Source organism: Cuculus canorus, chromosome 6, assembly GCF_017976375.1.
Source record: "Cuculus canorus isolate bCucCan1 chromosome 6, bCucCan1.pri, whole genome shotgun sequence".
Lineage (NCBI taxonomy): Eukaryota > Metazoa > Chordata > Aves > Cuculiformes > Cuculidae > Cuculus > Cuculus canorus.
The window spans coordinates 3,172,184-3,199,000 of NC_071406.1; the positions used below are offsets into that span (position 1 = coordinate 3,172,184).

Genomic DNA, 26,817 nt, shown 5'->3' on the forward strand with positions numbered 1-26,817 from the left:
AGCAAGAGACAGGCAGAGCGAGATGGCAATCGCGGTGTGGGACGAGGAGATGGGGATCTTCAGTCCTGTCGGAGCCCAGGGTGCTGCAGTTCCTTTTAACATCCTGCAGTTAGTCATGGGATTCGGTTTTTTACAAGTATTGTTTGTCATTGAAGGAACTCCAGAGACCCCTTTTTTGAAGGGTTCTTGTGGCAGACATTTTAACCTCTAAAGCTATTTTGAAAAGGGACAGACACACCAAAATCTACATTTAAACTCCATATAATATTGTATATTCATAACCCAATCTTTCCTTCCTTCAGCACTGGATAAACGTACTGTTTCAGTGCTCTCCCATTTTTATACTTCATCGTTGGTGATAATCACCCAAATACATAATAACAACATCATACAAGTACAAGAAAATATGTTTGAAATTTCCTTTTTATTGTGACATAAGATAGTGCTTCCAAAATCCCAAACAGAATTGCTTTTTTCAGTAGATAAGCATCAAAAAATACATTTCCTGCTTTCGGTGAAGGTGCAATAAGGTGCTATATCAGTGTAATAGTTCAGAATGATATGCTCTAGTAGTATTTTGATGAATTACATGATTATAGCTAAAATGAACACTTTCATCATGCCTGAATTAATAATGGTGGTATGATTTGGCAAGTACTCCTGCAGTGTTCTTTAACTCATCACTTCAGAAGACAGAGTTTTAGAGCCCATCCTTTGTCTCGGGGAAACACAGGAATCCTTTATGGTTTTAAAACACAAAAAGCAGGAGAAATGTGACAGCTTTAAAAGGGAAAAAGCAACTAATGCATGCATACCTTCTCAAGCTCATCGTGGCTTAATTGGTTTATTTTTCACTGCCTTATTCTAATGTCTAAGGCACCTGTGACTGTGTAAAAAAGAAAAAGATCAGTATTTTTCCATGTGAGAATAGGTTTGGTGTATTTTATTGCAAATGGCTGTACTTCCAAATGATTCTGAAGACATTATAAGGACATAATTTTCTCTTAAACCATTGTTTTACTTCGGAACTTGGCTCATCAGTTTATTTGTTTCTGTGTTTTCCACATGACTCAACAGATGATCAAAGGCACACCAGGACTGTAGTTACCTCGAGTGAAGCTGGTGGTGGATCTGTTTCAGGGCTTCTCTAGGTGATCCAGCTACATCTGTTAAAATTTCCCACCGCAAAGGCTTCCGTGGTATTGTGAGTGTGTGTGTTGGTACAGCATTGAGAAAAACCTGCACTGCTGACACCAATATAACATTATTTGGCTGGGGATAGAGGAACGATCTGAGTCTTTATGGCAGTCATCTAGTTCCTGTAATGAGAATTAATTTTACTTGAAATAATAAGAATAATAATCAATCCGCTGTAGATAAGAACTGGAAACTTTTGCAGTTTGTGAAACTGTGAAAAATTATTTGTGATTTGAATAATTGAATCACATTGTGAAAAATGGTGATTCAAAATGCATCAAAAACATCTGGAACAGATATTTCTGTAGTTACGATACACTTGACGATTATGCTGTGTTCACTGGCCTTAAAACTGGGTGATGAGATGAGCTTGTGTTGGTGCACTGAGCTGGAAGAGAGGACATACCATCTGGGCAAGACCTGTCCTCTCTGTTTTCGTAAGTGCTTTCTGTCCATTGGGTTTGGGCTCTTGGTTAATTATTATCTTCTATGTTTATATCAAATAGGCATTTTCTGCCATGAAATAGCTCAAACCTGCTGATGCAGAAAGTCAAGCGAACGCAAACCCACTCTGAACCCAAGCTATAGGAAAAGTAATATTTGGTGCAGGTGAGATTATAAGGAACATCTTGTGGAGTTTAACATAATTATATACATATATTATGATCAATGATGTTATGATCCATACGGGAGTATATGACTGCATCTTTCTGTTTGCAGAACCCTAGAGTTGAAGGTAAAAACTCATGAAAGACTTAAGAGATCTGAGTAGGTCACCTCAGGTGAGAGCAGAGTGAGATTAACTCAAGAGTGCTTTATATATCTTTTATCTTGTGCACTTAGAAATGTCAGTATAACCCTGTAACTCCTAAATATCTGTCCAAATATCGGCTGAAACTTCGCAGAATGAAACTAAGGCAAGCAGACGCTTAGTAAGATACAGTGCCTTGCTCACAATTACATGTTCAGAAGTTTTATCGAAACAGGACTAACGTTTTAAAACATTAAACGGGTCAGAAAAGAGGGGGATAGTAATAAATTCTTGAATCATGGAATGGTTTGGATTGGAAGGGACCTTGAAGATCATCCAGTTCCAGCCTCCCTGCCGTGGGACAGGTCCCACTGGATCAAGTTGCTCCAAGCCCCATCCAGCCTGGCCTTGAACCCCTCTAGGGATGGGCAACCTGGGTCAGGTCTTCACCATCGTCACAGGAAAACGTCTCTTCCCAATATCTGCTCTAAATCTCCCCTCTTTCAGCTTAAAACAGTTCACCCTCACCCTACCCCAGCACTCCCTGATCAAGAGCCCCTCCCCAGCTTTCCTGTAGCCCTTTCAGTACTGGAAGGGTATTGTGGGGTTTCCCTGGAGCCTTCTCTTCTCCAGGCTGAACAACCCCAACTCTCTCAGCCTGACCTCGTAGGGTACCTTTTTCACATACAGCTAAGCCAGACAGATGTCTCTCCCTACAATAACACTCTTTTGGAAATGTGTGCTTATCAAGTCCGGGCTTTTGCTCTTGATCCTGGCATGGGTAGATGTATGTCTTCCGAACTGCGTAACCATGATTGTAGTCCGTAGAAGGTCAATGACTTAAATGCCGGTTTCTTTGTCTGTTTTTCTTAGGTTCTGGTGCACATGATACTAATTTTTGGCACTATAGTAGCGTAAAATCTGTTAATAGCTTGCGTGTAGAGGTACAGCCCCAGTTTAGCTCCTGTTGTTATGAAACAAATGGTAATTCTTAATTGACTTCTAAGAAAATCAGCAGTATAAATTACAGTGTCACTAGAATAAGAAAGGAGGGGAAAGCCCATTTTTACAAGCCTCAGGATGATAATTTATAAATAAACTAAAACTAAGAAGCCCTAACAGAAAACACCTAAGGAATCTGACATTTACAGCCTTTACTTTTAATCTGATACAATAAATCTTGCAGCTATGTATCCACAACAGAAATAACAGAAACCGGGCCGAGCTAGACTAAGTACGGGGGAGTTGGAAAGAAACATGCCCTTTCTTTAATTAAAAGTATATGGTGATTTTTCTGGTGTTCCAAAGTCAACAATTCTTTCCTACTAACTTGCTGCCAATCAGTTTTCTCCAAAGAAGAGTTTCTTTGGTTGAACTCATTGCCTAAAAGCAATGAAGCATTGACTGAGCTTCAAAATCCACATGTTCTTTGGAATTTTTAATATTCATTTTAAGGGCTTGTCTTCAGACCCCAGCACTATAATTACATGAGAATCTCAGATTTCCAGCTGTCCTGTGGTTTAAAAGGAAATCTGAAAGTCCGATATTCATTATTTATAAGATATTATGAATTTTTGAGAGGTTTTTTTTTGAATGGGAACAAGGATACTGTCAAAAATCTATCCACATAGAGGATATATGGAGTTTCTGCAGTGTCAATGGTGACTGAAAGGAGAGTGCAAGATATGGTGTCCTGTAGGAACTTTATCTACTTACGCATCCCTGGAGTTGTTCAAGGCCAGGTTGCATGGGGCTTTGAGTGGGAGGTGTCCCTATCTCAATCAGGGGTCTTGGGACTGGATGATCTGTACGGTCTTTTCTGACCCAAATCATTCCATAATTCTATGATTCCATTAAGTTTATAGGACAAAAAAAGCAGAGGTCCTTGACACAACTTTGATAATTATTTACACATATTGAAATTTGAATGTATTGGACAAACTGTGTGACTGAGCAGATAAATACACATAGTCAATTCAGTCTCCTGGTGGTAACTTGAGGATAAAGACTTTGAGCGAAGCTGTAGAACCAAGATGTTCTACCACAAACTTCAGAGGGAGCTATGCGTAGATATTTAAGTTAAAATTTGTCCTGTTACTTGCATGTTTTATCTGAACAGTTATGCAAGTAACATGCAAGCAACAGGACAAATTTTAACTTAAATATCTATTTATTATTATTATAGCGTAGTTTACTATGTGAGATTTTTCTCAGTTTAGAGTCCTATTTTCCCACTGATTTTCTGGAGTCATGCGGCTGCTTTGTATTGCGTGTAATGACATAGACACCAAAATAACCCTGAAAAAGAAAAACTTTTATAAAACAGAAATTTTACCTTCCTTTTGGGTATTTTCTGCATTGTGAATGGTATGAGGATGAATCACAGAATGATAGAATGTTGTGAATTGGAAGGGGCCCACAAGGATTATGGAGTCCAACTCCTGTCCCTGCATAGGATAACCCCACAGTTCTAACCATGGAATTCAATTCAACACGCATGGGGTACGTGCAGATCTCCTGTCTTGGGTATAAATACCTAGTTTTAAAACTCTTTACCGTGGGAGTTATGCCATGAAACACCTTCCATATGAGGACAGGCTGAGAGAGTTGGGGTTGTTCAGCCTGGAGAAAGGAAGGCTCTGAGGAGACCTTATAGCGACCTTCCAGTACCTGGAGGGGCTCCAAGAAAGCTGGGGAGGGACTGTTCACAAGGCGTGGAGTGATAATACTGGGGGAATAGCTACAAATCTGAGAGAGGAAGATTTAGGCTAGACATAGGGATTAAATTCTTCACCATGAGGGTGGGGAGGCCCTGGCCCAGGTTGCCCAGGGAAGTGGTGGCTGCCCCATCCCTGGAGGGGTTCCAGGCCAGGTTGGATGGGGCTTGGAGCCCCTGAGCCAGTGGGAGGTGTCCCTGCCCATGGCAGGGGAGTTGGAACTGGATGGGCTTTGAGGTCTCTTCCGATCCAAACCATTCTATGATTCTATGATTCTGTGCCAAGGCTTGTGTGTAATTTTTAATAACAGTCACATAGTCTCAAGTCTGGTTCTAAACCAGAGCAAACCCACAAAGCCAGAGGCTGCGCTGGCTTCTGCTTTCTGGAATATGAAAACATCTGATCAAAATTATATTAACTCACGATTAAGTACAAAAAAGGAAAATTCATTCTTTTGCAGAGCACCGCCCTGCCAGGAGCAAGCGTTACTCCATTTTCATGCATTTGTTTGTAATTGCCCATCTGACGGTAAACTCGGAGATTAACATCACAGTTCTTACACCATAGGCTCCATCCACCAGCCCGCAGCGCGTTGTGTCAAGCCACTTAGGCATGAACCATCAGTGTGCGGAGTGTTCCTGAATGCTCTTATTTTTAGGTCACACAGATGCAGATCGTCCTGAATATTTCTCTCGACAAATTGCTAATCGCTAACTTGTTCTAAATCCGTTGGATGTTTCCTATGTCCTGCATCTGATTATAATTTTGTTTTTTTAAAAGCGATACAAGCAATAATATGAAGCTCACTTATGAAGCCTGCATAAAATGGTGTATAACAAGCAAGTACAGTAAATTAAACATGATACTCATTATATAAATACAATTATATTTATCAGCCTTTTATAATCACACAAGGCATTTACCAGTAAGAGTTATTTTGGAGTAGATAATTCCCAATTAACTTTTACTACTTTATTTTTGCTAATTTAGTTAGATTTAATTTTTCAAATAAAAAAAAAAAAGCTGTATCAAATGGCATGTCTAACTATTACACTGGAGATGAGATATAATTAAAATGTTATGTATATGGAATTGCAGCTGATGGGAACCTCAGCTTAAACTCTTTATTTTTTTGTCTTTATTTGATTGTTGCCTGCACTACGCAGATAACATGATTGAATTGCAAGATGGCTGCGTGCCCACGGTGCCAGCACCAGGAGCTTGGAGAAGAGAGCGAAAGGAAGAACTCGAAAGAAAACTTACCTGGAAGATCAAACAGCCCAAGGTCTGGCCTTAAATGTACTGAGGTATCCTATGAGAAGTCCTTCTTCGAGCATTCCGTTTTCTTCTGCAAAGCTGTTTATGCCTGTGGGATTGGACATGATGAACGATTGACCTCCAGGGGTTCAAGGTGAGAGTGGCGGTGATGTGTAGGTGCGTTTCTGCGCTGTGGATGCGAAGCGACCGATGATTGAGTTGCTCATCAACCTGTTAATAAAACTTGTGATTCCACTGTCCAGCTTGTCCCCAAACCTACTGGGGAGGGGCTGTTCACAAAGGCCTGTGGTGATAGGACGAGGGGCAATGGGTGTGAACTGGAGAGGGGCAGATTTAGGTTAGATGTTAGGAAGAATTTCTTCACCACGAGAGTGGTGAGACGCTGGAATAGGTTGCCCAGGAAAGTCATGGCTACCCCATCCCTGGAGGTGTTCAAGGCCAGGTTGGATGCGGGCTTTGAGCAACCTGATCTCGTGGAACATGTCCCTGCCCGTGACAGGGAGTGGAACTGGATGATCTTTAAGGTCCCTTCCAACCCAAACTGTCCTATGATTCTCTGAAACCTTCAGCCCACACAAAGCTTGGGATTGTTTGCTGTATGACAGGAAATATCCCCATGTCTCAACCTGCATAACCATACAAAGCACTGGTCGAAGAAGATTCCATCTAAAATTGCCACCAAAACCCAAAGTTCGAGCCAAACTCCATAACTTGGTTGAAATGTCCTCAGTGATTTGAGTTTTTGAGGCTTTTTTCAGCTCCTTGTTTTCTCAAGCATGGTGGTGAGAGACAGAGTGTCTCTTAGGACATGGAATACACCTGGAATCCATTCACAAAGTCTCATCATAATTTTGTTGTACATTTAAAGGAATCCTTCAAAGTAACAAGAAGGACTTTTCTCAAAAATCTTCCTACCTGGTTTTTTGGGTTTGTGTTTTTTTGTTTTGTCTCGAGACATAGGGCTTAAAATCTATTGTTAAAACTGAGGCTGTTGGATTTCATCATTGGAATCCTACTTATGGATGTCTCTTGCCTCAATTTCCCCATGTCTAAAACAGGGATAGTCTAGACAGTCTCCCCAAAAATCTTGGTGGGATTAAATGTACCTATGGCTGCTTAAGGACGCTGGTGTGGGCTTCACGGATTTTGGTGCAGGACTTGACTCTGTGGCCGGGGGGGTCTCTGCACCCCAAGACGTCAGGTAGACACGCTCAGTGATTTGTCACAGGGGGAGACGTGGTAGAAACACACAATATTATTAAACTGAACCTGTCCCTTAATTTCATCTGTCACTAATAATTAAAATGTAAATGCGGTCTTGCTAATAGTGTTTCAGACAATACAATTTTAAAACAAAATAAATATGAACTCCAAGTGTTCAACACCGCTCTAAGACAAGAATTAATGTGTTTCGCCAGGGAAGGGGGGGCTTTGCTGATGGTAAATATCAGCGCTATGTTTCTAAAGGCGAGGACAGTTACAGACGCACTGTTCATTACTTTGGATGTGTCACATTTGCTAGTATGACAAAATGTATTATGGGCGAGGAATTTTACAGATGGGGAGAAATACCCATGTAAGTTGTTTATTTGATTTTTTTCAATATTTTTTTTCTTTTCTGTACTACCCTGTCCAACCTTGGGATAATGGAATTATTTTATGCCTTCTGCACTATCATCAGGCTTTGGATGGCTGCACAAAGGCCACTGGCAACAGAATGAGATGGCTGTAAAAAAATGCAAAAAATTGGGATAGGAAAAAAAAAAAAAGGTACAACCAATAACTTGCCCTTAAATTTAAAAGGAACTAAATGAGGAACTTCTGGACAATTTATCTTTCTGTTTACAGATAACAAGTCACTTTGTTTTTATGTGCTCAGTCTAGTATTCCATAATTTATTTGAAAGAAGATGAGAAATAATGTAGATAAATGATGAAGTGTCAGGGTCTGACGCTCTTAAATGAAGCTATTATGGTCAAAGAGAAAACGTAAAACCTGCGGCTCATTATGAGAGCGTTCTACTTGTCAGTTAAGTGAAAAGGCCTGGAATGATTTCCAGTTTATTTGTCATTGCAGTTATTAAAGCTGTCTTTTTGGTGCCATGAAAATGAATTGAAGACTTTATTCGAAGTAAATTTGTACTAAAGCTTTCAGATGTATCTTATGTGAGTTCAGTGAGGCAAGAAAACAGCTTAAAAGCTGAAATATTACAAGAAGGCAACTACTGAAGTCCTGAAACACACAAGAATATAAAGTCTGAGGAAGTTACACAAATAAACGAAGTATTTTATCTCTTGGGAAATAAAGCTTAGTTTTGCTATATTGTACACTTAGACAAAGAAATCAGCCCTTGTTAGTGGCAGCAAAATATTGTCTTTCACACACTTGTGCCTGGTGCTTACTTTTATATCAAGCTATTAATTCTGGGACAAGTTTATTAGGGAAGTGGGGCTTCTCTGTTCCAGTCTGCACAGAGCATCTTTAGAAATACCGTCTCCGAGTCAAAGACGTTATATCAATGGCAGGATTAGGCTTTCTGTGGTCATCATGACTAATGTGATTCAACAGCGGGACAAAATGATGCGTAGGAGATGCGAGGCTGGGGAGACCAGCCCAGGAGGATCCGTTTCCCTAATTGAACGTCCGGTCTTCAAAGCGGCACATTTGACTACAGGGAATGGGAGGCAATATTGATATTTTTATCCCGCCTGAAATGCTCTTAAAATACTTCATAAAACTTGTGTAGCTTGGAGGTTAGAGTAAAATTTTAGTTCGCCGCCAGCTGAAATCGAGTTAGCCCTGCTATTGTGGTGGTCGTTGACACTCGCTTTATTGCAATCCCTTCTTATTTCTACTGAACTGTAAATCTTGAATTTATGTAGAGACGATTGATAGGTTTATTTTATTCTGTTTTGTCTATTGCTCTGGATTTCTCTTCCAGTAGTCATGTTCCCCACTACTGCTTCGTATTTGCTAAGACAAATTAGTGTAGTTCGACTCGGTTTGGACTGTCCAAAAGGAAATTAAGAGTCTTTTTTATTTTAAATTGAAAGCTGTAGGAGCACTAAACTGAATGCTTAACTCCAAGCTCCAGCAGTCTTACAGCAGTATAGCTGACACTTTATTGCAGATATTACAAATGTTATGACATGTCTTCAGGGTCAAGTTAAAAACAAAAAGGGTTCCACATTCTCACCAGAAGTAATCTGTCAGTTTTGTCATCAGATATTATAGCAACCCTCAGTAGCAGTGTCACAGTCAAGGGTTTATCAGGCTTTGTAGTATATGTATACATACTCTGATTTTCAGGGCTTTATATTTGAAATAGAAATTCCCTTTGGGCTAAAACTTGGCGTTCATAGCCCAAAGGGATTTTTTTAATTAAAAAAAAAAATATATTGGTGAACGTTTTCTTGAATGATAAGAGCACACACAAAAAGTCTATTCTGCATTTTGAAAATACTTTAAATCTTTTAAACTGACAGACTTCAGAATTTAAGCGGCCAACTCTCTTTACATAAGAGACCATTAATAAGAACAACCCAGGAAGAGGATAGGTGGCAGAGTAGACAAGTGCTTTGTGCTCATCGTGAGTATAAGTGTTGAGCATTGATGAGATGTATAATTAGCCACATATTTCGAAAGCTCTTGGTGTCTCTTTCTATTGAAACTGTACATGAGGGAATTAGGATGTCTGATGCACAAATATAAATCATTTCTTCCTCGCCACCCTCTGGCGTGGTCCTGCAGAACAGGGCTGATATGGTGTAAGCTGCTCAGATCAAGGCAGTCCTTCTGATATGCACATTACATCTGTTCTCCGTAGAAACAGAGGACTTAATTTTCTGTAGCTACTGGTCTGGTAATTTTTTTGCTGCTGTTTCCATTAAGGCAACAACCAAAATGCACAAAGCACAGCAGGGACATTTAGAAGGAAATGTGGATAAGAAAAGAAGAGAAAATAAATGCCCATGCGAATGACGGTTATGGAGGGCATGGGAGTCCTGATGGGCATAGTGCTGGCTAACACCGTTAACCCTGAGCGCTCCTTTATTGCTCGGTGACGTTGTAGGGTTGCACTTCGAGTAATTGGTGAAGAAATTAGGAGTGACTTATTAGATACAAAGGTGTTTGCACTAAAACGTGATGAAAGCCTATCTCTTACTGCTTTAAAAATGTTATCGTTAAACCTTTGCTTAGACGCCAAACCAGAGTTTGTATGAGCATTTGCAAATGCTTTGTGTAACAGTATGCCGTACGCTGCAGGTACCACCTGCTCCTGCTTATAGTCTGGGGCTCAGGGACAGCGATAACAAACAGGGCATATTAAAGAGTCATTAGGGTTCTCCATAAAATCCTGGTAAATCAGCAGAAAACAAGGCACTGCTGTATAACAGGGCGGTAGGAAACATGGCTATAGTGTATGTTTGCAGGTTATTATATTGTAATTTATTTGGCTTCCTAAGGGGAAAATAAAAGAATGTGAGTAAAGAAAACCAGCCCTGGGAGGGTTCCCTGCCACGTCCCCTGGGAAACTGTCCTCAAACAAACCTGCACGTGCTCCTTTAGAGCTCTTATGGAGGCCAACCTGCTCAGTTGAGAGGAAAGCACGACTAAGGCCTTCTACTGGAAGAGTACTAATGGGCTCTTTGAAGATGCGTCCTATTCTTTCTATCTGAATTCACATCTGAGTTTCAATTCCATTCAGTCCTGAGTCAGCACCATCTGTTTTTCACCAGGAGCTGCTTCTGACAGTCATCAAGGGACTGACTGGAGGTGAGACTGGTGCCAAGGATATTCTAATTTTGGGCTGGATTTTTTACACACCCTCCTATTTGTATTTTTGTTTAATTTGTGTCTGATTAATCTTTTATTTGTTGTAAAGAATTTTAACACTTAACTGGAACACAACTTCTTTTCTGTTTTGACTTCTCCCTAGTGGTCAGTGTGAACTTAGAGTACTCTGACGTGTCCAAGACAGATGTTTGTCCTCAGACAACCAGCCTGTGCAGAGAGATGTCGCAGAGAGTCGTAGACAAAGCCAGCTTGGAGATCTCAGAAGCAGATATTTCTTCCTTGCCAGTCTCCAAGAGTTACCAAGTGCCAAGATACAAAATAAAGGATTTACTCAGGAGTCTGGTGTTGGAGAGACAACAAATGATGGTGGGTAAGTTTCTTTATCACAGATAACCCAGGGTGATTGGGATTTTTCAGTTAGTGAGTTAAGAATATTTTTCTTGTACACGGTAAACCCACAATGCCCACTCGGTGGTCCTGGGTTTGGTTTTTTTTTTTAATAGAAGATGTCCTATTCTTAGTGCTTGTGTTCTGGAAGTCCATAGAAATCTACTGAGAAGAAGAGACTCATCACCCATGAGCGTCTTCCACAAAGTTGGTGCATCCACCTGTACAGAATCTCAGTGGCATCTGCAGGCAATAGATGGGCCTATACAGGTATACTGTTTTCACTGATCGCTGTAACTTATTTCCTACCTGCCCTGCAGCACAGATTTCCCTAGTTTTGGGTGACAGCTGCCTACTGTCTGCCATTAAATGTCTGGAAACGTCTAGTATTCCCTGAGTCTTCTTAAGAAGCTCAATGTAAAGGTTGTTATTGGACGAATATGGGAACTGAGACCCAGACAGTCTCATATTTAAAATCTACATATTGCTTTTCTTTTCAGTGTAACAAACGTGCAGATTAGTACCATTCTGTGACATTTTTGGGGGTGCTGGTTGACAGCCGACTGAACATGAGCCAGCAGTGTGCCCAGGTGGCCAAGAAGGCCAATGGCATCTTGGCTTGTATCAGAAATGGGGTCACCAGCAGGTCCAGGGAGGTGATTCTCCCTCTGTACTCAGCACTGGTGAGACCGCACCTTGAATACTGTGTTCAGTTCTGGACCCCTCACCACAAGAAGGATGTTGAGGCTCTGGAGCGTGTCCAGAGAAGAGCAATGAAGCTGGCGAGGGGCTGGAGAACGTCTGACGAGGAGCGGCTGAGAGAGCTGGGGGTGTTTAGCCTGGAGAAGAGGAGGCTGAGGGGAGACCTTATTGCTCTCTACAACTACCTGAAAGGAGGTTGTGGAGAGGAGGGAGCTGGGCTCTTCTCCCAAGGGACAGGGGACAGGACAAGAGGGAATGGCCTGAAGCTCCGTCAGGGGAGGTTCAGGTTGGATATCAGAAAAAAATTCTTCACAGAAAGAGTCATCGGCACTGGAACAGCTGCCCAGGGAGGGGGTCGAGTCACCTTCCCTGGAGGTGTTTAAGGAACGGGTGAATGAAGTGCTGAGGGACATGGTTTAGGGAGTGTTAGGAATGGTTGGATTCGATGATCCAATGGGTCCTTTCCAACCGGGTGATTCTGTGTGTGATTCTGTGTGTGTGTGATTTTAACAAGCTTAAAGCTTCTGCACCAAGGAGACCAAGGCTGAAAGTTTGATGACAAGTTTGATGCCCTGCACTCAGACATAAGACTGATGAGATAGGAAAAAAAAAAGAACCATCTCAAGGGAAGAGAATTATTTCAGTAAAGGTCCATAAATGCAAATCTAAGTGTTCTTTTTAGTAGTGCTGGTCTGTTATTACAGCCTAAAGGAAATTTATTTAATTAATAATTAAGCTCCTCATCTTCAGGTTGCTCACAGTATGAACTTTAGCATCAGGAGTGGCAAGGAATTTGGTTTATGATGTGGTTGCAGGTGAGGAAAAACAACATGATCCAAAAAGCCAAACTTTTGCCAAAAACGTATGCCTGTTTGTAAAGTTTCATCAGGTCCAGTATGCTAATGCTAATTAAAGCCAGAGAGAAAAAGAGTCAAATTTTTATTAGAAGAACTGGTATCAAATAGCCACCACAATTACTCTTTGCTATAATGAGACAGCATACAGGTAAAAATTTTATTTCAGACAAATTCCCTGGGCGCAAAAGTACTTCTTGCTCAGAGTTATCTTCAGCAGTGGCTCCAGTTGCACAAGCTGTAATGCGAAGAATAAAACCTGTGCTCAGGTCCTTCGTGTCTGACGGGTGCCATTCCGGGACCAGCTGGGGTACTGCCTTCCTTTGCTGCTGGGTTTTCCTGTGCTCTGGGCAAGCGGATTTTCCCCTTGCTACTCCATTTTCCAGCAAAACTGTAATTTTAGTGGATAACCTGTAGGCTGTAGTGCTAATGGTTAACCTGCTGGGATTTTAGAGATCATAAACCACGGAAACATCAATAAAGTGCATGGGATTTTCTAGGTGGAAGGTGCTAGAGATATGCAAAAATTCTTGATTTTATTTTTTTTCCTCTGCATTTTCTTTTCTATTTAACAATTTAGATTTCGTTAGGAACTGATTTTGCGTTGCGCTCTGTTTTAGCCATGCTCCTATTTTTTTTCCGTGTTATTCGTTGTGTCGTGGTTCATGAGCTTATTCAGTTTTCTCTTTAACTTGACTCAAAACCTCTTTGAATAGCTTACTCCATGTGGCAGCTGAATGCCAACAGAGCCGTTTTATCTCTCATCTCTGTGTGGGGGTAAATCCTTGTGTCTTCAGAGTGCAGAAAGGGAAGGATATTAGTTTCGGAGGCTCGGAGGTTGCCACCCACCTGGGTAAATATTCTGGACTGTAAGTTGAACACATTTTCAGTGTGTGAAAAAGTATGCACACACTCTATAATTCACAATAATTAATAAATTATTATCTATTTTATTATTATTATATAGCTAAGCTCTAAAAGATGTGTATACTTTGTGATTTTCAGGCGTTTCTGCTGAATAGGGTAATGAAAATCTATGTTTGGGGGGTAAGAACGGAGCACTCGGCACCAGTCCTCGCTCCTGTGCTCCTGGTTTGACCTGGTGCCCAGAGATGGGAAGATTTGCATTGACTTTGTGTGCTGCGAGATTGTGAGCAATCTGACTGCACAATATTAACGACTCACATGCTGAGGATTAGGGTTAAGGAGAATTTTGTGTTTTGTTCAGTGATGTCATCGGAGATGGGACATAACAAGTTCTTTATATTTTTAAGCTCGTGCAGATGAATTAAAGCTGAGTCGAAGCGGACTTATTTCATTGTAGAAGGGGAAAATGATCTAATAGCTCAGAGTAAGGGAATAATAACATGGGTAGCCTGTGAAAATGGTATGCTAGAAATAGGGATGAAATTACAATGCTGATATTCTGCCTTTGCTGGCATTATGTTGCAAACTTCACTAGAAAAAAATTACGGTTATTCTGCAAAATCTTCAGCTGAACAGGTTGAATTCAGCTGTGATTGTCCTGTGGAAGGACAGGCGTGTCATGGTCAGCCTTGGCAGGGAAAGTAACGTTCTGGGAGTCTGAGAAATTGTGAAAGCATAATTTTGAGGGTTTCTTTCCCAGGGGCAGTACGTTCTCAATGAGAATTGGCAGCCTCTAACGTTTTTTACTTAGTGCAAGCTTGATTTTGGGAGAGGCTTTGTCTGCTTCGGCCAACTTCGAGCACCCTGGGGTGGGTTTTTGTGTGAACAGGGTGAGGAAGCTGCTCCTTTCCAAGAAAGTCTCCACTGCTTCTTCACCCTCTGGTCTTTCTTAGACCTGCCTTCTGGTTCAGCCTTTCACACCAGCCACACTGCATGTGTACACAAGTATCATTAAAAATAGAAGTAAAAGTGCTTTTTAAGAATTTCTTACCTTTGAAAGCTTGAAAGTCCCTCCTCTGTGACTTTTCTTAGCATTGAAAAATCAATTAGTAAAATAGGTAGCAGAGTCTTGCTGCGTCTGTGTTCCCCTAAAGTAACTGTAGAAGGTAAAAATTGCACTAATTCTTCAAAAGTCTGGAAAGCTCTAAGAGAAAATTTAAAGTTAATTTGAAAGGCAAAATTTCAAGATAGAATGCATTTAAAATTTCACTTTCTCATGACTGCGTTTCCATGTAGAAGGGAGTTTGAATCTTGATGATGTGCAGATAACCTTGTGAAGTAGGTAAATGATCTCATTACTGATTTCATGTAAAAATTCATTGTTATTTCGACGCACTGAGTAGTGCTTCAGTGTTGCTCTCTGCCCTAAAATATGAAAAATTAATATGATGAGCATCAGTAAAAACTATTCCAGCGACATCCAACCTACAAAGATAGAAATGAGTTAAAGATAAAAATCTGTGACATTTGACTGTTCGTTTTCGCTGCCTGATTTATCTGTAATTCAGACTGCATAACTTAACTTAAATACAGATACCGTAGTCGGAGTATTTGTTAAAGCACTAAGCTGACAAGTACAGAGCACTGGCCATTATTTCTCTTTGAGAGTCAGAGGTTTGAGCTATTCATTTTGTAGGCCGACACTCAGCACCACAATTCCTTGAATTCCCAAAGCTTTTCATACGGCTTCCTCAAGGACAGCTATCATGTCTTAGCTGCGGCAGTGACAGATGGGATACAACGTGTCATGTGATGGATAACGCTGGAGCCACAGTACTTAATCCTTCTAATACTAATAGCGGCATTATCATAGAGATTTATGAGAATGTCAGTTCCAAGTTCCCAGTTCCATTCATGGGTTTTTAAAACTTCAGCTGCAAAAAACATGCATCCATCCCATTAATTCTAATTATCATGGTTCATCTTCTCAGCAGTTTTGTACTCCGGAACCTTTCAGTGCAAATTAACGTACCAAAAAAGTGTATTAATTAATATTTGTAGCTTTTAATTTCTGCAAGAGTGTTGTCTGGAAGCAGCTGGCAGTACAGGGCCGCTGCTATTGAATCTTTGCCAAACAAGTGCAGATGTAATTTTGTTATCTCTTGCTTAGTCATTTACGCAAATTAATTTGAACAATTAGCCTTTTACTGGTCCTTCATGAATCATGCAAAAGGGATCTGCCAAAAAATTGCTAGTTGACAGAAAAGAATTGGTTAACATTGTAAATCTTACAAAAAGGTATTACTATGGTTGGGATAAAGTACAACTTCAGGGGAAAATTGTAGCGATGTTTTCTTTGTGTGCCTTATCCATTCAACTTTGCACTGTGGATTATTGTTGGGAAAAAAAAAGCCCAAAAACCTAAGAGAAGAGCAAGCAGCAGAAATTTAGGAACTTTTTTTTTGGATGAGTACCAGAAAAGTTAAGTTTCTTGCATAGATGTTGTCTTGTTCTCACTGCTTGCAAAGCTGTGATGGATTTTTCGTTTGAGAGGAGGTCCCTGGTGGGGTTGGACACCCCAAAGGAGTAGGTTTCCTCATGCTCTGAAGAAGCAGCCAAAGCTCTGGTTTCTTTGGACATCATTCTAAAAGAAGTCTTATTATCTTACCCAAATATCTGTCCTCTTCCTAAAACAGGCTTCTACGTGTGCACTGCAGCCTTGACCTAGAGAGATGCTGAGGTTTGTCTTCAGGTGCCTCACAGCATGCTATGAGCTAAAACTTTAGTTTGCTCTTGAGAATGCCAGCTGAGATGTGAAAGCTGGCTTTGAACTACAGCAAACTCTGTTTTTTTCCCTAAAGAATTCTATCTGTAGTCTTTTCTTAATTATCAAACTTATTTTTAGTCGGATAAGATATAATCAAGCTCAACAGTAAATGGCACCATCCAGAGACTTCGAATAATGCTATGAATGAAAAATCTATCTCATTTTCTGGTATCGTAGAGCATGTACGTTCTTAATTCTTCCCTCAAAATCCTTCTGATTTAAATTATATTGCATAAATCTGAGCTTTGTGATTAATATTCCTAAATGCTTTTGTAGAATCATAGGATCATTAAGGTTGGAAAAGACCTCTAAGATCATCCGGTCCAACCTACAAATGCTACTCTGAGGTGTTTGTTACGACGTGAGCACAGCATCACAGCCAAATTAATTATTACCTTTCCTTTTGATTTCACTGTTGAGGCACTTCTTGCAAGTTTGCAATGTAACTGGAAGAAGTGCTGTAGCTAGCTGAAGGAAAATGAATTCATTAGTTAGTGGTCAGTTGCATTCAGAACCAAGTGCTTTGGAATGATCTGATATATTGAACTAAAACCCCACGATTTTGCCCAGCCGCTCCTCCTCCTCATCCGTGTCGGCGTGACGCTGGTGTGCCATCACTGCAGGTCAGTTCCACAGAACAGGTAAATCTCTTGGCTCTAGCTTGGACACGAACAACACTCCTGATCCTGTTTTGCCAGAGGCTTTCCTGAAATGTTGGCTGTAGCTGGGGGAATAACTCCCGAATTAAATCCTTGTTTTGTGGAAATCACACTCGAGCTCAAACAAATGCTGACTCTTTGTTAGCTGAGCCAGACAGTGCTGTGCAAATTCCATCACTCTGGCAGGGTAAGGTACGGGTCTCTTTCCCTCTAATTGTTTTTTACAAGCTGCGATTTCACAGTCTGTATTGTTATCTCCATTTGTCCATTTGATTGCAGAGAGAAGAGACCAGATGTTTTGTGACAAATCATAGCTATTTGCAATCTGTTGGAATTCTTATAAATTGTACCGGGGATCATTTTCTGATAACTGATCCTGCAATCACTTATGCACGTGCAACACTTAGAGCATGAGATGTCCTATTGAAGGCTGTGGATCTATTCATATGCTTAAATTAAACACGCATCATGCGCATTTGTGTAAATGTTTGTGTTGTGAAATATGCTGATATTTACAACTCGCCTGTTAGATTCACCATTGCATTAATTTACATTTAATCAAATCACATATTATTATTACACTGTAAAATTTGAAATCAGCTAATGTTTTTCATTATAATGGCATACGTATGGCTCAAAATTTGGCTGGGGTTTGAGTTTATCCTGCAGCAGAGAGATCCAATTCCATTTACTGATTTGTAATTCACAATAAATAGTTCCTTCAGTAAAGTGCATCAAACCCAACCCTGTTATCCATTTGTTTTTAGGGTCTGTGGCTAATCAAGGAAGTGGTCTCTCACTGACACACTGAGAAGAATGAAGTTAGTTCTTCTGTAATTGAAAGTATCAGTAGTAAACTTGGCTGGAGCTTGATTAATGGTGTATTAAAATCAGAATCTTCATGGTGAGTGCTAGATAAGGAGTTTTGGGCAAATTACTTGGTTACTGGGAAACCTTTAAATTTTAATCATGGAGACACTTCAGCATCATTAGGAACTGAAAAAGACAATGGGCACTGGGAGGAAGTTATGTGAATTGATGTGCTTTTCAATCTCTTCTTCCGTGGTGATATTGAGTGATGCATGGGCTGCAATTGAGAATCCTCTTGCTCCCCATGCCTTTGATTGCTGTTGTTATAATTTAATATTATACAGTTCTTTATGATCGTGGAAATCAGATGAGTTAGTTACAAAAAAAAAGGAAGATTTTAGTATAAGGAAAATTAGTTTAACATCCTGGTTTCTCTGGGCTGTTTGGCTGGAGGAGAAAATGGAGGGACTCTAGCTTGTATGCAGAACTAGTGAAAACAGAGAAATGCTGTCTTGTACATCCTTTTTTATTATTTAATGTGACAGCAATATGAATCTCAAACAGAGGTTTACACGTCATTTTGAAGGCTGTTCTTACATAGTAAGCACATGTATGTCAGTGACATATACGGCTGCGTGGATGTAATATCTATGATGTATCTATATTTATAGAGATGTGGAGCGCTATAATAGCTCTTTACGAGGATACATATGGAATGTAGACGTCTCTTCTGGGTGACAGATCTAATTCAAACAAGTACGAGTAAAATTGATATACTCAACTCCTGTGGTGACTGCTTTTGTTTCTGTTTTGAAGCAACTCTAAGGATGTCAGGCTCTCAGCTCCAATGTCATTGAATAGACCAGAAATACTCACGATATTTGAAGTGAGAGCATGGGCTATCAAATTCAGTCCCCAGCTTTTCCAGGCAAGCATACAGTGGGTTTGGGTTCCTAAAATGACCGCTGTAATTTAAAGTCAAGTCACTTGTTTGCCTCCGCTACTACCATGGGAGAATAGCTCTCCTGTCTGATGATGCCATTAAGATGTATTCTTCTAACAGTCCAAGTTTATCTATAGCCGATGAATGCCTGTTTATATTTGCACCGACACAGTCTACTGATTTAGAATAGTTTTAACCCCAGCCTTCATTCATTTTACTGGGCTAAATAAACGACTTCATTTCGTTCTCATTGACATTGGACTTTTGCCTCAGTTTCACTTTTCCATATTTTGATACACTTTCCTCCTGTGTGTGAACAATGTGAAGCACTAGATAATCCCAACACGGTGCTACCATGGGCTTGTGCAGAGTGTGAATGGTTTCCTATTTTTAACGAGGACATTATTCCCTCCCTAGATGTACCTACCAATTGTATTCATGGATGCAACGTATCAGTGGCTTGTAGTCAGCATATTGTGAAATCTTTGCCTTCCTCTTCCATTTCCAAGCAATAAGTTCAAGCTGTCAGCAGAAATACTGATTATTCACCCCTACATTCCTGAACTTGCAGTTTCATATTACTAAATGTTATCCTGCTTCTGTCATTGCAGCCCCCAGATAATTTCATTTACCTGTAGTCTGATATTCTCCTTTGAGTTGGCAGTGCCTTCCAAATTCATGTCATGAAAAGAATGTAATTGGTGTACTAGCATTCTCTGTCAAATTAATTATCACAACTGTTAAATAAGATCAGTTCTGACACCTAGGCAATGTGGGATTAAAAGTGATTTGTAAAGTCACTTTGGAGTGCTATGAAGAAGATGGTCTGAATCCCATTGTGTTCCCTATATTAGAGAAACATTCAGTTCCTTTCTAAAAGAAAAATGACAGTGAAACAGGTACTAGAAAACTGTAAAATGTCTTTCTAGCAAAGACAGAAAAAAACCACTTCAGTTTACAATATGTGCATCAGTTATTATAGGAGAAGCTTGTTGCATTTAGGAGTTACATCAAAAGAAATTCTCAGCCTGTTTCACTGGCCAAAAATTCACCATGTAAGTCATTCATGTAGGATGTGGGAACCATAAATCCAAGCTGTTGGCCTTAAGAAGGCATAGTAACAATCTGCAAGGAGGTCTTTCCCTGTGAATATCCCATTAATCCATTCACTCCCTTTCTTGTTGATGCAGATTAGAAACGTTTTTAAAACAAAGAAAATTTTCCTGGAGCAGGAAACCATTTTCCATCCGAAGTAGCTGTGGACTGGAATCCTGACCACAGATCAGAAAATGTCAGACCAAAAGTGAGAGGAAGAAACTTCTCCTGACAGGGCGAGTTGTGACTTTTTCTTTTTGTTTTGTTTTAATAGATGATGTGTACTTAGGAATTGAGACATATTAGAACAAGTCCCTGGGGGGATATGGATTTAATGGAAGGGGACGAAGTTGTTGTGGAAACATATCGTTTATTAAAATTTCCTCATTGTGTTGTTTATGATATGATTTATGATGACTTAAGTGTATAACGTGCCCCTTTTTAATTCGTCACACAATGATTGTGCACATATATACAGCAGTGCTGCAAGTGGATCCATGTATTCAGAACAGATAGCGTGCTAGAAGCCACTCTGATTCACTGGTCTACCTTTGTTTACCATCCCACCTTTTAATCTGAGCCAGTGCCAGGGCATTCCCTATTCATATGTTGTTGCACAATATAGATATATAGTATGTGCAGCACATATTTCACAAATGTTCTTGGTGTACAAGATTTTTATAAGTAGCACTGCATAGTATTACATAGATTTTTGTGTGTAAATACGGCCAGATATAAATAAGGCTGTCTTCCTGGTGACATCTAACATCCTGTGATTTCACACGCTTCATTTTACATTTACACAGTCTAGTAGTGAACATAAAACTAGAGAAAAACGTGAGGCCTATAAAAATGTAATGCTTATCTAATGTAGTTTAGAGTTGCCTTATCAGCCTTGCTGAAGTCTATGTGTGAGAGGCTTGGTTAGTTATTGGGTACGGACTGTTAATAGAGAAACATCTATGAAAAGTTGAAACGAGAGTCTGCGTCGTGTTTCAAAAGTGCAGGAAAAACCTGAAGTGGTTTTAATTGCCTTTGCAGCTCTCTGCACAGCTGAGCCTGGAGGATGCATGAAGATTATGGAGGTGTCTAAACACTGACGTGTGCTTGGCAGCTCCGTCGTGAAGCCTCCAAGCCTGTGTCTCACATCAGCGTGTGCCTGAGCCACGTCTGACTCCGGCCAGGGGCAGGGGAGACTGCAAACCATGTTTTAGGGTGTTGAGGGCCCGAGACTACTCACATCTAGAGGGATGCTCACCAGCATCTGAATTTCTGCCTGGTGGGAAGGCACAAGGCTGTAAACAAAGAGCCGGCCCGTGGCATTACAATTGTTAAAACGTGTATTTTTTATAGTTACGGCAATTTGTAGGCTGCAGCTCCTGTTTTTCCTCTCCTCTCCTCTCCTCTCCTCTCCTCTCCTCTCCTCTCCTCTCCTCTCCCGAGGGCCCGAGACTACTCACATCTAGAGGGATGCTCACCAGCATCTGAATTTCTGCCTGGTGGGAAGGCACAAGGCTGTAAACAAAGAGCCGGCCCGTGGCATTACAATTGTTAAAACGTGTATTTTTTATAGTTACGGCAATTTGTAGGCTGCAGCTCCTGTTTTTCCTCTCCTCTCCTCTCCTCTCCTCTCCTCTCCTCTCCTCTCCTCTCCTCTCCTCTCCTCTCCTCTCCTCTCCTCTCCTCTCCTCTCCTCTCCTCTCCTCTCCTCTCCTCTCCTCTCCTCTCCTCTCCTCTCCTCTCCTCTCCTCTCCTCTCCTCTCCTCTCCTCTCCTCTCCTCTCCTCTCCTCTCCTCTCCTCTCCTCTCTCTTTATCTCTCTCCATTTCTTTCTCTCCCTTTCTTTGTCACCGCATCGCTGGGAGAGGAGAAAAATTCAGGAAAAGATTCTGATTAAAGATCTATCATAAATTAATGAACAAAAGTGCAATCCTAGCACTTCATGCTAGAGTGGAACGTTTTAAAAAATCATGAAGTGAAACATAAGAACCCTAGAAAAGTTTGGATTGGGGTATAAAAATTATTTGGAAGACAGTGTGCTAATCAACAGCAAACGTAAGAATCAGTTAGGTTGATAGGGCAGTGAATGACTTGTATTTTTTATGTTGGAGTTTTTCAATCAGCCTTTTCTGAACATGGTTTCTTATTATGATAATGATGATGGGATTAATTATCACCGTGAGAACAAGTGATAATGGTACTTTGAACTGTATTTGTCACTATATGACGCGGACTATTACTTGTTTTTACATTCTTCAGCGTGTCTGTGCATTGAGGTGCTGACTTTCTCACTCAAACATGGAGTAGCTGGTGAGGAGATGTCAAAGGAGGACTAACGCTGAGCAGGCAGGATGACTGCCCTGTCACAGGGTCGTTAGGGTATCACCAGGAAAATCATTGAAGCTAGTCCTGGGGATTAATACTTTAAACACAATATATACTTTAAATATAATATATACTTCAAAAATATACTTTAAACACAATATCTAGGTGAAAATATGTCACTACCTTCAAAGAAATAAATTCTTATATATATCATTTGTCCAAAAACCCTTTTCAAAACTATTAACAAAATGATAAAGTTTATTTTGGTTCTTGCAGAGGGAATAAAAACCAGATTGGTGGGCAAAGTGAGGCAAGATAATGTGGCCACAGTGAGCAAGTGTACTTCTCGCCACTGGGAATAAATCCCTGAGTCTCAGACTGTTTCCCTGCTACAAAAGCAGCGTGAGGTGGTTGGCTGCAGGTTAAACACTGTCGATGTTGTATTTTCCTTCTGAGAGCCGCGTCCATGCGTAATTTAGAGAAATATTTAAACAGAAAGTGAAAATATATAGAGATCACTAAGAGTTCTTTGACATGAGAAATTAATGATGTGATCCTGCCTTCAGGTGGGATGTCCAGCTTTACAGCTAAACTGTTCTTAAATCACAGTCATAACAGATGGATAATTCTGAAAAGATCTAACTTCCGATTGTTCTGTACATACCTGATTAATTTGCTGACAAAGAATATTCACTTGAAACTTGATTTATGTTCAGTTTTATCATTTATCTACTAATTACATGAATTCTAGAAATAAGGTTTTTCTGAAGATCTTATAAGGACAATTTGTTTTTCATATGAACGGTTACCTGTATAGGAGAAGGTGGTCCTGAACATCTTTCCTTTTAATTAAATTTGTTTAAGGCATGTGTAACCAGCTTCTACTGCTGTTTAGTATCTCTTACTATACTAACTAATGAATGTATAACTGACATACACATACTCAGCTTTTTTAATGTTATGCGATTAATAAGCAATAACTACCTCAGTAAATCAAAATTAAATGCCTACTTACGGCTCTAAGTTTAGAACTCTCCTGCCTAGAAATTTTACATTGATTGATTCATTGCATATTGCATTGTCATAGGAAGATTAGTGAAAAAAACCAACCTTGTGAGCAGCTTTGTCTTTCATTTAATATGTAAAGTTTTATATCAGTGTTTCTCTGAAGGAGTAAAAGGTCCACATAGTGTCTTGGGTATGTGGAGATTGCCTGACCATCAGCTGTTGGCAGGGATGATGTTTTCTCCAGGCAGGTCTGGGGTGGAGGGAAGAAGGAATGTCAGAGCAATATATAACTTCCTAAATTTATGAGCCCATTTTGCAGATAATCAATGCCACTGCTGGAATTATCCAAAATTCTGCTGGTGATTTCATAAAAGATACTGAAAGCTTGATTAAAGGTGAGGGAATAAAACTTCTCTGAGAGGCTGCAAGAAAAGAAAGGCAGACTTCTTTTTTACACAGGGAAATGCCTCTGGAGAAGAAATTAAAATGCTTTATTCTCAAGCAGATTCACAAAGCGCTGCTTTTCCGGTAGACTTCCCGGTTAACAATGTCAGAATGACAAGACAACTCTCAATTTCAGGTCGCAGATGAAAGTCCAATAGAAAAAGCAGTTTTCAAACCACTCCTTTTAGTGTGAACCTTTCCATTCCAGCTGTACTAGACTATTTTGGCTTACTTCTTGAGACTTAATATAAAATGTACTTCTTATTTATGTCTAACAAATATGTAGCTTTCTAAGGCAATGAAACCACTCTCTAGAGAGATACACATATTCAATACTGCATTATTTCTTAGAACTACATAAGCATTACATTTGTTAGCTATTCCAATATATTTCCTATGTTGCAGTTCATATTTTTGCCACTTTATACTCATTAAACTCTAGCAGACGTTGCACAGAATGATTACATAAAGATACTTTGAGCAATGAAGGCCAAATTTACAGGGTGATCAGTTCATGGAGTTGTAGGTGGGTAAGTAAAGGAATGTGAGGGACTGGGAAGGCACATGGTTGGTACAATATCTTCTGTAACATAAATGGTTTTATGCAGAAAGTGAGAAAGATTTACAGTGATAGAACTTTATTTCTTTAGTTTCAAAATTAACAAGTTAGAAAATATTTAAATATTTTTTATTTCTCTGGTTTCTAATGTTTCCTTGCCTTGGCATTGAATTGCAGAGTGCGTTCTCTCTTTAGTATTTTTGTCTGGCGTTGGAGGCTATTCATTGTGAAACAGAATAAAAACAGTGAAATACAATACATAAGTTGCGTTTCAGGTCACAGTGAGACTCTGCTTATGGTAGGATTTTGTCTAATAAGGAGTGTTGGCCCTGAGCTTACTTCCACATTAAGGAGTTTTTGGCTGTAAAAAAAGATATTTGAAGGCCAAGAATCTAACACAATGATAATTTTTTTCACTTTACTTTGAAACTACATTTTCTTGTCACTGTGTTAACCTGGGAAAGATAATGATATATCTTTATTTTCCTTTAAACTTTTTCCAGTCATTCCTTCTTAACTCATTCCTATAATAGTCTGTTTTAAGGAACAATTCTGACAGAAAAACCTATGAGGGTTTTCAAATTCAATAACCAAGACTGGAAAGAAGGATCCCTCATCTCAATTTTAGCTGAGTAACTGCAGATCCTTAACATTACCCTCTACACTGGAGGTCTTCAAAGTCATCAATCTGTTGGAAATATGCTGACAGCTCGGAGTGGTTCTGTAGTGTTTAAAATGTGCTGCGCTGCTCAAAGAGTGTGGCATTCTTAGATCACTTTGAAAAAGATGACCTACGTGGCAAAAGGTTGAGCTTTTTGTTTCTGCAGAACCTTGTGTGTGTGGTTGGTAGCCCAGCTCACGTGGAAATGGCATGATGCTGGTCCATAGAATCATAGAATAGTTTGGATTGGAAGGGACCTTAAAGATCATCTAGTTCCAACGCCCCTGCCATGGGCAGGGACACCTCCCACTGGCTCAGGCTGCCCAAGGCTCCATCCAACCTGGCCTTGAACCCCTCCAGGGATGGGGCAGCCACGACTTCCCTGGGCAACCTGTTCCAGCACCTCATCACTCTCATGGTGAAGAAATTCTCCAAGGTCAGGTGATGTTAGATGAGAGGGTCAAAGTGCAAGTGCACGGGTCACCACGGAGAAATGAAAACAATTGTGAAGGATTTGTAGCGTACAAACATAGCTCCAAACCTGTGCATCTTCTTTCTGATCCACCTGCAACGCCAAGAACACTTTCAAATTTCTCATTTTCCTAATGTGGAAGTATTTTGAGATCATTTGAAAAAATTACTATGATGTGGATTGTCTCTGGGTCTTATATTGGTCAGAACTGAGCTGCATGTCTTCAGCACTGCCATTTCTCTGCCACATCTGCATTTCCCTTCTTCCTGAGCTGTTTTTTTCTAAACCCTTAGAGCACTTGTGCAGCTACAGGGATTTCTTCAGAATAGAAAGTTTCCATATTTCTCAGTTGGAATAGTCATTCTTCTGTTATTTTGCTAAAACGGTTTTTAACAATGCTCTTAATTACAATAGCTTCCTTATATAATATTATATTCCTTATGTTTAGCTGTGCCAAATAAAGTTGTCTACAGGCGTTCACAGTAGGGACATATGAATATATTGTGAGTGTTGCTCTTCACATGTGGGTGAATTAAAAAGGTAACAGGATGTGTTCTCTGAAAGTTTCTTTATCTCTTATATCTCTTTATCTCTTTCCTTTGTGGCTCTAGCATTTGGCATTGGCCTTTCCAGAGTCACGGGAGAAGGTGTTTCGCTCAGAGATTGTAGCTTTTCATGTATGTAATTTAAATTCCCTTCCTACAGAAATCCACTAATGATTCTTAGTAGTGCACTCAGTTATAAATAATTTATGTATGCACACAAGATTTTTTTGTTTGCTTGTGACATGCTAATCACTGGGTTTTTTTTTCTGTTCTAGGTTTCAAACTAAGGTGCCAGTTGCTTTCCCAGTAACAGCGAAAGACCTCCAGGTACTTTCATTCCCTGTGTGAGAAACTTTCTTATATGTGTGTGTGTGTGTGTGTTTGTGTAGGTAAAGACAAATTGCTTCTTCTTGAAAGGTTGTTTGCCATCATATGCAATCGTCTGCTAATATTTTCACCAAATAAAGTCAATGACACCTGGGATTCCTTATGTGGGAAACTCTAGGAGGAATTTTACCTCTGGCGGAGGTGGAGCTCATGACAGCAGAAAGAACTAACTTGCGTCTATGGTTCTTCCAGGTGAATGCAGCTGCCAGCCTTAGAAATCAGTCTCACGTCAGAATTGATTGCTTGGTTAGGCGAGCGTCTAACCTGCAGTAGTGTTTTGGTCAAAAGAGAAATGTTTCTGCCTAAAATCCCCCTTTTTGTGTCGTGATAGAGGGCCGCACACTGAGGATTTTGCATGAAAACTGCTGAGAGATATTTATGGAGAGCTGCTGTGGAGCTGTTTTCATAGTGGGACAGGATGAAAAGATCTATCTGATAAGTCAAACTGTAGTGGGAATGGGGCCTTTAAGCCCGTTTGGCTATGTTTGGGACTTCTGCCTAATGAATTCCACCACATACCAACAATTTCTGTA

The 26,817-nt window shown here is 40.1% G+C and overlaps 2 long non-coding RNA genes across 2 annotated transcripts; both read left to right on the top strand.

The window, feature by feature from the left end:
• The first annotated feature begins 1,131 nt into the window (after positions 1-1,131).
• LOC128852537 (uncharacterized) lies at positions 1,132-11,104 on the top strand. The gene is made up of 4 exons (XR_008450446.1): positions 1,132-1,204; positions 1,918-1,979; positions 5,832-6,076; positions 10,883-11,104. It is a non-coding gene; the product is annotated as an uncharacterized LOC128852537 (long non-coding RNA).
• Positions 11,105-16,944: 5,840 nt separating this feature from the next.
• Positions 16,945-20,114, top strand: LOC128852538 (uncharacterized). The gene is made up of 3 exons (XR_008450447.1): positions 16,945-17,000; positions 17,804-17,940; positions 19,980-20,114. It is a non-coding gene; the product is annotated as an uncharacterized LOC128852538 (long non-coding RNA).
• The last annotated feature ends 6,703 nt before the right edge of the window (positions 20,115-26,817 follow it).